This window comes from Pipistrellus hanaki (genome assembly GCF_964339955.1).
Source record: "Pipistrellus hanaki genome assembly, chromosome: 2".
Lineage (NCBI taxonomy): Eukaryota > Metazoa > Chordata > Mammalia > Chiroptera > Vespertilionidae > Pipistrellus > Pipistrellus hanaki.
Genome location: NC_140504.1, coordinates 63,936,869 through 63,951,897, shown reverse-complemented (window position 1 = coordinate 63,951,897; position 15,029 = coordinate 63,936,869). Strand labels below are relative to the sequence as shown.

The 15,029-nt window shown below is 37.6% G+C and overlaps 1 long non-coding RNA gene across 1 annotated transcript in view; it reads left to right on the top strand.

Moving 5' to 3' along the window:
• Positions 1 to 15,029, top strand: part of LOC311617601 — a 1,043,820-nt gene that overhangs the window by 813,693 nt on the left and 215,098 nt on the right. Inside the window, exon 2 of the long non-coding RNA XR_014794136.1 lies at positions 9,433 to 9,484. This is a non-coding gene — a long non-coding RNA (uncharacterized lncRNA). The remainder of the gene's footprint in view (positions 1 to 9,432; positions 9,485 to 15,029) is intronic.

The window sequence follows — 15,029 nt, the reverse complement described above, 5'->3', positions numbered from 1 at the left end:
CACCTGGCCTGCTCCACGATCTTTTCCGCTTGATATTGTTGTAAACAACCCATTTTTCATCGCCAGTTATCAGTCGTTTTAAAAATGGATCATTTTCATTACGTTTCTTTAGCAAATCGCAGCTGCTAATGCGTTGCGTTAACTGTGATTCTTTCAGTTCGTGAGGAACCCATGTATCGAGTTTTTGAAGATAGCCAAATTGTTTTAAGTGATTTTCAATGCATGTATGTGATACATGAAGCTTCTCTGCAATCTCACGTGTTGTACTGTGACAGTCCGAATTGATTATTGCTTTGATTAGGGCGTCATCAACTTCAACTGGACGACCAGAGCGTCTTTCATCTTTGAGTGAAAAATCACCAGAACGAAATTTGGCAAACCAATTTTGACACTGCTGTTCTTTTAAGGCTTCGTCACCATAAACAGCACATAACTTTTTATGAGCTTGTGATGCGTTTTTCCCTTGTGGAAATAAAAAAGCAAAATATGACGAAAATGTTCCTTTTGATTTTCCATTTTTCAACGAACGCCAAACAAAAACTACAAAACAGATCAAAAAACTTTTTTTACTGATTAACAGCTGAATAGCCAACTATCAAATACAAAATGTGTTTTACATTTGTACTACGTCTGCAAACCTAAAAATTCAACTGAAGCCATATATGTGTGAAACCCGCAATTACTTAGTTGCCTACCCAATAGTAAATATCTATGCACCTACCACATGACTGAATAATAAATTATCAATAGATTTGAAACCTGTAATGAATTTCTTCCTGAATATATTTTCCTTCCTTCCTACCAGAGGATATTGTGATCTTCTTTCTTATTATTCATATGAATCTCTTTATAATTTTATTACACATACTTCTGTATTAGAGTTCTCCAGAGAACAAAGAAAATCCATAGAACTTATATACCATACATACCTATTAGAATAGTATGGGGAAAACATGACAATTCTAAGTGCTGTCAGAAATATAAAACAACCTGACTTCTTGTACATTGCTGGTGCAAATTCAAAGCACTGAAACCACTTTGGAAACAATATGGCAGTTTATTTTATAGTTAATTGTACACTTATTTGATCACTCAGCAATTTGATTCCTAGGTATTTATCCTGAAGGCATAAAAGCTTAAGTTCACATTAAACCTGTATGTAAATGCTTATAGCAGCTTTATTAAAAATCACCAAAAATTGAAATAAGTCAAATATTCTTCAGCCAGTGAATGGAAAAATAAATTGGGTAAAGCCATATAATGCAATAAAAAGGAATCAACTATTGATGCATACAAGAACATAAATACATCTCAGTTGCTTTTTGCTAAGTAAAAGTTGTCAGAACAAAAAACTTGATTTTGTATGATTTTATTTAAAAGACATTCAGAATGACCAAAATCACTGGGACAGAGAACATATCAGCAATTGTGGAGACTGAAATTGGGATGAGGATTGACTACAAAGGATAGCACAAGAGAAATTTTAGTATCAAGGCACTGCCCTGTATCATGACAATAGTAGATACATACTATTGAAATTCATAAAATGGTACACACAAAGACTGAATCTACTGCATGCCACTGAACAAATTAAAATATAAAAAAATATGTCTGCGATATTTTTATTCAGCTTTCCTGTTCCAGATTTTGTATATGTGTTGAGGTAAAATTTTTTTATTTCTGTTCTTAAAGAGGAGACTAATGATAGTTGATATATTATAGATATCCTAGAAGACCAGTGTATGAAATTCTTTCACAGGGGGGTGTCCCTCGGCCCATCCTACACCGTCTCTAATCTGAGACTCCTCAAGGGATGTCCCACTATCCATTTAGGGCAGTCTGACATCCCTCTCACAATCCAGGACTGTTGGCTACCAACTGCTTGCTTGCCTGCCTTCCTGAATGCCTCTAACTGCTTCTGCCTGCCAGCCTGATCACCCCCTAACAACTCCAATGCCTGCCTGATTGATGTCTAACTGCTCCCCTGCCAGCCTGTTTGCCCCCAACTTCCCATCTCTGCTGGCCTGGTCACCCCTAACTGCCCTCCCCTGCAGGCTTGATTGCCCCCATCTGCCCTCCCTTTCAGGTCTGGTCCCTCCCAACTGCCCTTTCCTGCTGGCCACCTTATGTCCACATGGGGGCAGGATCTTTGACGACATGGGGACAGCTATCTTGATCTTGTGTGTTGGAGTGATGGTCAATCTGCATATTACTCTTTTATTAGATAGGATAGAGGCCTGGTACATGGGTGGGGGCCAGCTGGTTTGCCCTGTAGGGTGTCCCATATCAAGGTGGGGGTTCCCCTGGGGCATGGGACAGCCTGGGGGAAGGGCCTGTGGTGGTTTGCAGGCCGGCCATGCTCCCTGGCTACCCAAGTGGAGGCCCTGGTATCTCGGATTTATTTATCTTCTACAATTGAAACTTTGTATCCTTGAGAGGAGGCCTGGGCCAGCCAGGGTGTGTGAAAAGCTTGGCTTCCTCCATTGCCAGAGAAACCCAAGCCTCTCTCCTACTCTCTATGGTGGCAACCATCTCAGTTGGGGTTAATTTGCATACTCTATCTGATTAGCTGGTAGGCATGGCTTGTGGGCTTGGCTGATGGGTGTAGCGGAATAGTGGTTAATTTGCATATTACTCTTTTATTAGATAGAATTTCCAAACAAAAAATTGGGGATAACATAAACTAATTCAAATGTTGATGACATATCTGCTTTGTCTCAAATACAATATTATGCATCTTATATCCATCATGCCACTGAGTTTGCATATCAACCCTACAAGGTAAGTTACCATACAGATATTTATCATTTATAGCTAGCAAAAAAAAAAAAAAAAAAAAAAAAAAGGCTTGTAGAGGCTAGCTAGGTGTCTGATTCATTTCTACAATCTCCTCCATTACACTATTACAAGGCATTTATTTATCATTAATCAGTTTTTTGGGGGGATTTGTGAATAAGGGTATGGAAGCAGATGAGTATTTTGATTGCTATTTCTTTGTTGCTGTCTTCCCTCCTCAGGTAACCAATTGTATAGCATAGAAGGTAAGTGGCCTGGGGAGGATATTGCTTAATATAAATTCTGGCCTTCAGGAAATTCTTTGCCTTCCCAGGAGATTTCTGGGCAGGTGGCAGTAGTATATCTAGAGCCACATCCATACTAAAGTGACACACTGTTAAGCAAATTAAAGGTGTTTCCTTTTCTATATTTCTTAAAATGTTTCATAGCCATCAAATGTGTAATCATCCAAAAGTTCAAATTATTTTTCTGTGAGGAATAAGACTAACACCCCCCACCCCCATTTTTTGAATATGTGTTGACAAGGGCACAGGCAAATGGAAAATGTTTCTTAGAGAAAAATCTGAGTCGTTAAGTTGTCTAAATAATCTTTCATTTTAAGAGCTGTACTTCTTGTGTTATTATTAATATTTTGTGTATGTATTGAACTTTCTGCATAAAAATCCTTTCTCTAGCCCTACATGGTTTTGCTCAGTGAATAGGGTAAAGTATTATTATCAAGCACATACCATGCACGAACATTCATCTGCAAACTCTGGAGGGTAAAAACAAAGACACTTTTACTGATAAACTCTTTAAACCAACTTAAAATGGCTTCAGTCCCCTTCTTTGTTTAGTCTTCTACTCTTTAGAAGAATATCTATTTCAACTAGAGGCCCAGTGCATGAAATTCGTGCACTGTGTGTGTGTGTGTGTGTGTGGGGGGGGGTGCCTTGGCTCTTGCATTTGTTAGGGGGGGTTTAAGGGGGGGCCTTTCTTACCTTCTTCATAGAGACAGATCAGTCCCTTCAGTTCCTCTGCCCAAAGCCTTTCCCTTAACTCTTGGAGTATCTGCTGACTCCCATTCTCTTCTCTGCTCAAATGTCACAAAGATATCTTTCCTGACCACCTTGTACAAAGTGGTTTCCTCACTTTCACCTCTATCTCAATGTCCAAGGATTTTCTTTGTGATAATGGCAATTGTCTTGCTTATTTATTTGTTTACATGTGTTGTTGGATTTCTCATGTAAATATTATTTCTTGGAGGGTATTTTGCCTCTCTCGCTCAGCCTTCTGTATTCCTAAATTCCCTTCCATTCCTGTCACATAGTCTGCCCTCACAAGAAGAGGAGTGGATTTTAAAATGCTCCATATCATCATATAAAAAACAAACAAACAAACAAACAAAAAACAGCATAGAGGTGTCAGGGTGAGTAACAGGAGACATTTGAGATGATCTGGAGTTTGAGAAGCTGAAGGAAGCACACCAATGGAGACTTTACTTCTGGCTTTCCCGCTGAGGTAAGCATGAGAGCTGGAGCAGTTGACTTACTGTGAATGCCAGATATGGGATCCTTTTGAGTTTTAAAACTCTACAGTTCTATGATTTATTGGCTGTGCTTTAGATTCTAGTGATTAAACTGTGCTACTTTTCCTAACATAGTCAACAGCCTACACTTAATTTCCTTTTGTTTATATTTGTCAGTCCAAATGTCTGACCTTAGCCCAGCAACTTAATATTTTGTGCTTGTGTGTGTCAATTTCCTCACCTACAAATTGAGAGGGAAGAATGAAAGAGATCACTACAGCTTCTTTAGGGCTTTTGTGTTGTTTGTTTTTATTTGTATGCTTGTTTGGTTTTGGCTTTTACACTACAGCATGGTATGAAGGAGAAACCAAGTGAGAAAGAACAGACAACAGAAGCCAGCCACCGAGAGAGTTTCCACAGAACTGCTGCTAGCAAATACCGTGCTGCTTGCTGGTGATTAAAGCCAACTCTCTGTATCGCCTGCAGGTAGAAATGTGCACATTTCTTTCTCACCTGCAGTACAACAATTCATTGAGTTTTCAAGTGTCATTATGAAATAAGAAAATTGACATATGCTTGTTACATAGTAAGCCTTAACTAAATGCTTGTGAACATGGTCTTTAAAATAAAAGCTCTAGTTATTAAATTACATTTTTAATTTCCAATAGTGATAAAGCTCTGAGACAATAGCACATGTGGAGGAGCACCAGTGCTGGAAGAGTGGCCAAGCTAAGAGTGTTAGGATTTTCTGCCATCTTAGTCACTGATACTCTTGGATTTCCATTTCCCTCTTCTCACTAAATCTTGCTAAACACAAGTGCCTGAATTCCTCTCCATTTTCAGCAAATGGATTACACCAAGTAACACATGGCTGTAGGAGCATCTCCCTTTGTGTTGTTTACTTGGAGAGTTAATCAGAGGGAAACCAAGATCGATGTCTGCCAAAGGGCTGCGAATGTCTGAGTGTGCACTGAGCTAAATGACTACGTGTTCCAGTCCTTAATGTAAAAACAGGGCTCACCTGATCAAATTCTTTTGATTAAGAGGTAGTCATACCGATAATTAGAGTAGAAACCAAGGCCTGCTGAATGCAATGATTAAGAGTTGCCTGGCTTTGTATTCTAGCTCTGCTACTTATCCTCTGACTTTTGAAAGTTAATTTAACCTCTTTATGTTTGCACCCTCATCTGTAAAAGTAATGCAATATGGTATCAGGCAATTAATAAGTATTTTATTTATTTTTCTGTTCAGAATGCTTGAGCAAACACGTGACTTTGGGAAGAATGCGGTTGGAAAAAAGAAGGTTGCGTACAGCTAACCACAGGTTAATCCTGGTGATTAGAGATACTATAGAGACTGAGGAGCTTGGTGAAAGAAACTCTTCCATAACCCATTAACTTAATGAAAATCATGCCACCACTAATTGTATTCTTTAAGCAGTTTATAAGTATCATGGTGTCTAGCTCCTTGAAATAGGCTTTGTAACTTGTAGGCATATGAAAAAAGCTTTGTTAAACTTGTTGACTAATAATATGAATCATCGGGAATGGGGGGATGATTCATATTATTAGTCAACAAGTTTAACAAAGCTTTAAAGGGGACAAGTGAGATGGGAGGAAGAGTTATTGGTTTTTCAATCTCTATCTTAAAGTCATTTGTGAGACAATTTAAATGCATACCATGTAATAATAACTAAAATGTAAATTATCTTGTTTTATGATTCAAGTCATCTTCCAGAAGTAAGCAATTGATACTAAAATATTAAATGCAGAAATAAACCAATAAAATGTATAAGCATTTTTACATTGTTGTTTTTTTTCAATATCCTTTAGAAACAACAGTAGGTTTAATTCTCCAAGCTTTCTGAGCTAGATATAATGTTGAAATCAAAATTATAAAAAACATAGCTAGTTTAAAAATTTGATAAATATTATTTTGGATCTTTGTGTTCAATTTTATACTTTTTTTTTTCCCTGTGAACAGGCTCTTTTGGTTTGGTTTATTTTGAGTACTCTAGTCTGTTTTAGTTTGGATAGATTTTTGTTGTTCAATTTTGCTATTGGACCTTAGTGATTAAATTCTGTTATATAGGTTAGAAACATAAATGTTCATTCAGCATATTCAATATATTTATGAACCTATGCACATACTGACATATTAAAGGCAAAATTTCATGTTTTCTGTGGTATTTAAAACACATAAAGCACACACCCAGTTCAAGACCTTTGAATTTAATGAGTCTTTGGTCTAAGATGATCTTTCCAAAGCTATTCCCATGGCTTGTTCCCTCACTTCTTTCAGTTACCCATTTAAATGTCACTTTCATCAGCCAGGACCCTTTCTAGTTTTATAAAGTAGCAACTTCTTTCCACCTCTGTACCTCCCTTGTCCCAAGACATATTAGATATTAACATTTAAATTTATTTTCACCTATTTCTCTCAAATAGAAGTTGAACTCCATAAGGTTTAATCTGCTCTGTTCCTTATTGTTTTTCCAAGAATAGAGGACAGCATGTGGTTGATGCTAAAAACATGCTCTTTTAATAAATAAAGAAATAGGAATAGAGAATAATATAGTGAAACTTACATGTGAAACAGCTGAATTTGGGCTCAATTTTGTTCATCTTTTATTAGAAAGGACATTAGTGTAAAGACACTACAGCTGGCCTAACAGGTGGAAACACAAATGTTTGAAGCTTACAGATAAAAGATTTTGGGGTGGGGTGTGTGTCAATGAAGGAGAGCATATTTATGTTTTATTTCTGTAGAACTGGTGTCTCTGCAACTTGCCCCAAGAGGTCACAGACCTCACTCAATGCAACAGGTGTGACCTGGTATCCTTGTCTCCATTTTGAGCTTCAGTAGACAACTAAATTATCACATCAATGAAAAGTAAGGATTCCAAACTGATTCTGAGATTCTGCTACCTTTTAGTTATATATTTTAATCCATTTTCCCCTTTTTTCCTTGACTTCCCAGTTCTTTTATACTTTATACACATCATCTTTTCTATCTTCCTGAAAAGTGCCAATTTTCCTAGTGCTATAATATACCCACTATTGTTTCTCCTTCTGCAATTTGATGAGGAAAGAGGCATTAGCTTACCTAGCAATTCCTGAAACTAACCCACCTCCACTTTATTTACTTGCTAATTATAAGTATTTATTTGCTTACTAAGTGATGTTTTCCATTCCCTCTATAATGGCTTTAAAAAATTAAAAAATATATATATATATATATATATATAATATTGATTTTTATAGAGAGGAAGGGAGATTTAGAGAGATAGAGAGTTAGAAACATCAACCAGCTGCCTCCTGCACACCCCCTACTAAGGATGTGCCCGCAGACAAGGTATTTGCTCTTGACCGAAATTGAACCCGGGGCCTTTCAGTCTGCAGGCTGATGCTCTATCCACTGAGCCAAACTGGTTTTGGTAATTAAGTCTTCTTACTGAGATTCAAACACATTGAACTCTGTGGCCAACAGACCACAGTGTTTGCACATACATACTTCTGTCAGGATAAATGCATAGTAGATAACTGTGTTGTTCCTAAATCTGTTTATGCCAACTTTATGTCAAACAATTTAGTTAGGAAGGATATAAAATGCTGAAATAAAGTAGAGAAAAACGTTGCTGAATAGATGAAAATTAAGTTAAATGCTTTAAAAAGATTTAATAAAAATAACCCCTTAAATGATTGCTGTGGAAATGGGTGTGATCCAGACAATTGAAAAGATTGGGAGTAAAGCTGGGAAGAATCACAGTATTTAGAATGATTCAGTAATCAGATATTACAAAACTACCTTTGAAATTTTTAAGGAACACAAAACTAGAAAATATAGAGGAACCACTGCAAGTATGATTTATGCAAAAAGACAATTGGAATTTTAATTGTGGAATGCATTTGTCTTACCACAAAAATCAGAAAATTAATAAACACATGATTTTCTGCTTTAAATAAAGACTTGATTAATAAGCTAATTAATCATGATTGCCTTATTATATTAGTTTTCTACTAGCAGCTTTAAACAACACAAACCTATTATTCTAGTTTCTGTAAATCAGACCATGGTGTGGCTAAATTCTCTGCTCAGGGTCTCGTGGAGCTGAAATCAAGGTATCAGACATATGGGGCTTCTATCTGGGTCTCAAAGTCCCTCCCAAGTTTAATGGATTTGGTTGAATAAATTTCCTTGCAGTTCTAAGACAACGATCCCTGTTTCCCTGTTGAGTATTAGCTGGGGACCATTCTCAGCTACTAGAGGTGGCCTATAATTCTGATACAGGAATTTGGGACTGGAACAAGCAGTGTTCCCCTGGGAAGGATGCTTCCTCTAGCTACTTGTCCATAGGAGTCGAAAAAGGAAACCACTGACAGAAGATGGTATAGCAAAGGTAGAAATTTATGGAAGAACAAGCACAGACTCCCACATGGGGAGGAGGAAAGAGTCCCACTGAATCCCTCCTTCTATAGTTTATAAAGTCTGCAAGTCCCAGTGTCCTGATATCTTCTCTGATTAGTCAATATTCCCTTTGACTTGGTCACTATAGCAACTCCTAAGCTCAAAGGTCAAACCTCACACTGGCCCTGTGAGCCCTCCTTCTTCTATACTCTCCTATTTCCTCTGGGCTTTCTTCCTCCTCCTTTATTTTGTAATTATAGACCTTTTGCTATACCCAGTTCCCTTATCTTGGAAATGTAACTTCTGCCTCTCCCAACTTCCTTGTCTTATGGAAATGTAACCTTTGCAATTCTGTAGCCCTGTGTGTTTTTTCCATAGATCTCCTTAATTTAAAAAATTCCCTAAACCTGCCTATTTCACTCCTAAAAATTCCTATTTCAGCCGAAGCCGGTTTGGCTCATTGGTAGAGCGTCGGTCTGCGGACTGAAAGGTCCCAGGTTCGATTCTGGTCAGGGGCATGTACATTGGTTGCGGGCACATCCCCGGTAGGGGGTGTGCAGGAGGCAGCTGGTCGATGTTTCTCTCTCGTCGATGTTTCTAGCTCTCTATCTCTCTCCCTTTCTCCTCTCTGTAGAATATCAATAAGACATATTTGAAAAAAAAAAAAATTCCTATTTCAGTTCCTTACCATGTGGCCTCCATAGGCCATTCATAACAATGAGGTTTTTTTTTTTTTTTTTTTTTTTTTTTTTTTTTTTTTTTTTTAATTTCCTGGTCAACTAGAGTGTTTCTCCAACTGTCTCTTCTGTAACCAGCTGAAAATACTCTTCTGTTTTTAAAGGGCTCACATGATTAGGTTTAGCTCTACATTACTTGTATTGTCTCTCTTTCTTAAAGTAAACTCTTCCTGTTGTAGAATCTAATTACAAGTGAAATGGATTCTAGTCACAGTCCCTGGAATTACACAGGACATGTTAACCATGGGGCATCTTAGACTTTTGTCTTTCACAATTACATGAAAGGCTATGCTCACAAGGGACTCCAGTGCACCCTAGTCCACATCACATAAACAAAGCTCAGCTGGAATCAAATGGCTATGTGTAGCCTCTAGCTTTTGCTTTCATCCCTTCTTCAGCCTTCTGTCCCTTCCAGAGCAATCTAAAGGTTTACAGGATAATAAGAGACTCATAATAATATTAGTAATGAGTGGTTGCTGTGTCTAGAGAAATAGACATTCTGATTGTATTAACAAAAACACTTTGGGATGTATTCTGAGTCAGACAACCTTTTACTCTCTGTCATTCATACCACTTTTCTTTAAAACAAGATTTGGTTAAAAAAGAACATGTATTTATTTGGAGGGTAATTAGTTTGGGTTGATGAGTATGGATTAAAACAGCGATTCCTGAAATAATCATTTGTTCTCTTCAAAGAGAAAATGCTTCACAATAATATATATATATATATATATATATATATATATATATATATATATATATACTAACAAATTAGAAGAGTAGCAATACTATTCACATGCAGTAACTGAGAACTGGAGAAGGGGCTGTGACCAATGAGCAACAAACATAGCATGAACTCAAGGACACTGCTGATGACCACACATGAAGGAATCTCAGAAAAGAAGGTGGGTTTTGTTTGTTTTTGGTGGCTGCAAAATTGTAGTCTTTAAGGGGAGACGCTGTAGTGCTTTTCAGCTCTATTAATCTCTGCTTTCCACTTGGAAAAGCATCAAGCTGCCTTGCCCCTCCTTTATGATAGTTAAATGAGGTAAGAAATATACCTTTCACCATCATGCACTTTCTTCCATGTCCCTTTTTGTCTTGAAAGAAAAAAGAAGCATGACAGATACGAATGACAAAAAGAGTGACAAAATGTGTTTCTGTCTCATAAATATATGTTTCACAGACCTTTATGCCTAATGGAGCAAATACATCCATTGTGGAAGATAAACAACTACTGGAGAAGATAGTTTAGAGGAAACTTAAGCATCTAATGGAAGTTGTTAAGGCCCTTTCCTACTCTACCATTATATGCACTTATGAATAGAAAATATCTCATAAAATGTTAGAAATTTTTGGGGGGTTGAGTAAAGTGAATATGAGCAACTCAGTAGTTGTGAATCATCTTATTCTCCTTCTTTTGGCTAAAAAACACAAACATATCAGTTTCCTTCCCCAACCTATACAAGTCTTATTCCCTGGGTAAGATATATTTTCACATATAAAACTTAAATATGTGATTATCTGTTATGAACAAATTACCTTATGCATTCTTTTAAAATGCTTCAGTAGAACTGCCTGGTATGTTATTAGCCAAGCAGCACTGCAAATAGTCCAGATTTAAATAAGGTTTACTAAACGCAAGCTTTATTGTAAGAATACCGTGATGTGTCAGTCTATAGAGTAAAAAAAAAAAAAAATTGCTACATTTAATATACATTTATTGTCATCCAACACATGCCATTTTAATATAAAAGTAAAATATGAATTTTCATAATAACTACCATTCTACTATTTAGGAATGAACTGACTAGAAACTTTGTACCAGCTTTTGTAATTTAATTAAAAAAAAACTTGCAGTGAAATTACCTGGACACTATAAAAACATGAAGCCCTAGCCAGTTTGGTTCAGTGGATAGAGTGTCAGTCCATGAATTGAAGTGCCCCTGGTTTGATTCCAGTCAAGAGCACATACCTCGGATGCAAGTTCCCTAGGGCCCATGTCAGGGTGCATGCAGGAGGCAACCAATCAAAGTGTCTCTCCCATATCAATGTTTCTCTCAGTCTCTCTTTCCCCCTTCCACTCTCTCTAAAACTCAATGTTGAAGGGGGGCTATCCTCAAGGGAAGGCTAACCAAGAAACAAACAAACAAAAAACATAAAGATATACCTAAAATCTCTCAGCCACCAGAGATCAATTACATCTTAAGAACTCTTTGAATCATGAATTAAATAACCTCAAGACATATATAGCTATAACTGAATTTCTCTGAAACAGACCTTAAAAAAAGTACACTCCTATCTTTCTTATCTCTTGTGACCATACCCACTTATATAATATTAGAGGCCCAATGCATGAAATTCATGCAAGAATTCCTTCACCTCGCTGCCAGCCCTGGCTTCCCTCTGGCACCCTGGACCCAGGCTTCCCTTCAGCCTCTGAGACCTGGGCTTCCCCCTGGTCACCCTTAGGCACCTGGGACCCAGGCTTCCCTCGCAGCCCTGACTTTGACTGGAAGGTCATTGGGAAGGATGTCTGCTCTAATTACTATATTATGCTTTTATTATTATAGAATCATATTATCATTTCACACTATATACCGGTCTATTACTAGGTGTCTAACAAACAAATTACAAAAAGTCTTTATGGTCAGAAATTCTCTTATACTTTTGTGGAGTGTAAAATGGTACTACCAATTTGGATAACAAACTTGCAGTTTTGGTGGCTGCAAAAATGTAGTCTTTAAGGGGAGATGCATAAAAAGTTAAACATACAATTACCCGATGGCCCATCAAACCTACTCTAATAGATTTATCCAAAATAATAGAAATCATATGTCCACAGAAAGCTTGTACATGAACTCTCATAACAGATTTGGTCATAATAGCCAAAGAGTGGAAGCAATCCTGGTGTTAATCAATAGGAGAATTAATAAACAAACTAAAGTATACAATGAAAGACTATTAAGAAATAGGAATAATAGAACTAGTGAAATATATAAAATGATTGGATCTCAAAAGCTATATGCTGACTCAAAGAAGCTAGATACAGAACAGTATATATGTATGATTCCAATGATATATTTTTTAAAAAGCAAGAATAATATAAAATAGTAGAACAAAATTGTGGATTCACTAGGACTTGCAAAAATTGACTAGCAAGGAGAGGGAACTTTTTGCAGTGATGAAATATTTCATGTCTTTATAGGCAGGTGTATATACATAGATGTTTGCATGTGTCAAAGCTAGACAAACGGTAAACTTGAAATTGGTGTACTATACTGTATAAAATAATACTTTCATAAAAAATTATAAAACAATATGCACATTGGTTTGAACCAATAAGTTTAAAAAATATAGAATGAAACAAAGTAAAAGTTCTTTAATAGTACTAATGTGTACTTTTAATCTCCAAGAGCTGTAGTAAGTAAACTTTTTGCCCTAGAACATTTTAAGGACTGTCTTTAAAGACTAAGCTTTCTTATAACAGAACACAAGAGTAATATTTTATCATAATACATAAAAAACACAAAGAGAAATTTCATGGGTGTTAGGGCGTAATAATAGGAAAGAGCCCAAGTGAAGAAGACATTGATTTCAATGACATAATGACACATATATTTTTGGTACCACCTGTTAACAAGATCAGGGGAAAATGGAAATTGTTACTGAGCTTGCAGAGATTAAAGGAGACAGCTGAATAGAATAGCAAAGGGATATACTCAAGACAGGAGAAAACCATGGTTATTGAGACATTCAGAGAGAAAAGGCAGTGGTATGGGAAAAGTCAGGAGTTTTATTTTCAGCTCTGTAGCAGACTTAGCCAGGGGCCCCTAGGCGATTCACACATGCAATTTATGGTACACTAGTTGGCTTAGCATATCTGACCTGAGAGTTTGTAATTGTCTGAATGGTGGCAGCTGTCACTGGAGTATAGTAAGCAAGGTGACCCCTCTGTGCTCCATGCTTTGGGAGACACAAAAACTCTAATAGAAAATCTGTTAGTGAAGAAAAATGAAACGTTATTAGCCAAGATCTACTGTAATCAGGTTATTTTGTGAATCCTCTTTATTTATTGTAATCCTCATTGTAAGAGTGCTCAGGTATTTCAGAGCATTTAGAGAACTGCAAAATACACTCTCAAGGCTGGAGGCAAGGAGTGGCATGGGAATAACTCAGGTGGCAGTCTCACACGAGGAGATAATTTAAGTTCTTCTACCTAACCACCATCACCAAAGACATTAGGTGGAGAGGGCTTTGAATCTTTCACATCAGTCCTTGTGCCACATACAAAATTGTTATTGCTCATTATAAACACATATCATACATATAAATAAACCCAATAATGCTTTGGGGTTTTATGCTCACATTTGTGGAACATAACTTATTTTTTTTGATGCTGTCTCCTACAATAAAGTGCAGACTTCTCCAAGAGCTGATTAGCCTTGGTAGTCATGTTTCCCATCCCATACTCCGGAATAGTACCTCACATCTACTCAACACACACCAAATGTACTATGGGGAAAAGGATGGTATGAAGGAAGAGTAAATGGATGGATGGGTGGATGGATGCATGGAGAGATGAAAGTCACTATTCAAAGTAACATGTCAACTAAATGGAATAATATTATGAAATAAACATAAAGATGAGTGCCAGAAATTTGGGTGTTGGTCTAGAATCAGGGGTCTTCAAACTATGGCCCGCGGGCCACATGCGGCCCACAGAGGAGTCTGATCCTGCCCGCCAGGTTTTTTGGGCAGTGAGCGCAGCCGAGGTGTTACAGTAGGAATTAGTAGTTCATATAGTCCGGCCCTCCAGCTCTCTGAGGGACCGTGATCTGGCCCCCACTTTAAAAAGTTTGAGGACCCCTGGTAGATGGAATACAGATTATTTGTTAGTGTCTTTCCTCATACAACAGCAACAACAAAATTATTCTGGGCATATTACAATAAGAAAAAAAAATCCTCAGAAAGGTAAATAATGAAGTTATAGTGGGTAGAGACTGTAGACTTGAAGAACATTCCTATATAATAAAAGGGTGATATGCAAATTGACACTAATGGCAGAATGACCAGAAGGACCACTCGACCAGTCACTATGAAGCACACTGACCACCTCTCCATCCCTCCCCCAAGCCTGCAGGCTCCCATCGCCCATGGTGTACCAGTTTCCATTACTGGGAAGAAGATACAATAGGACAACCTAGAAATGGCAAATCTTTTTCCGTATTGATTCTTTATTGCCAGGCTCTAGAGAGAAAAAATGGCCAGGCCCCCTGCTGGGTTGCTGGAGCCCCATTTCTCCTCCCATAAGCCTTGCTGATCATCAGAGATCCCAGAGCAGGAGGGAGAGAAGAGCTGGACCTAGCAATGCCACCCACCTGAGAGTCGGGGGTAGTAGAGGGACGTGGTGATGATATACTGATTTTGGAGCCACACAGATTCTGCCAGTTAGAGCTGTGTAACCTCTCTGGGCCTCGGTTTCTTCATCTATAAAATGGGTATGATAACAGCCTCATTGGAATGTTACAGGGTGTGCATAAGATTATGCACGTAAGGGTCTCAGCCCTGTGCTTGATAGG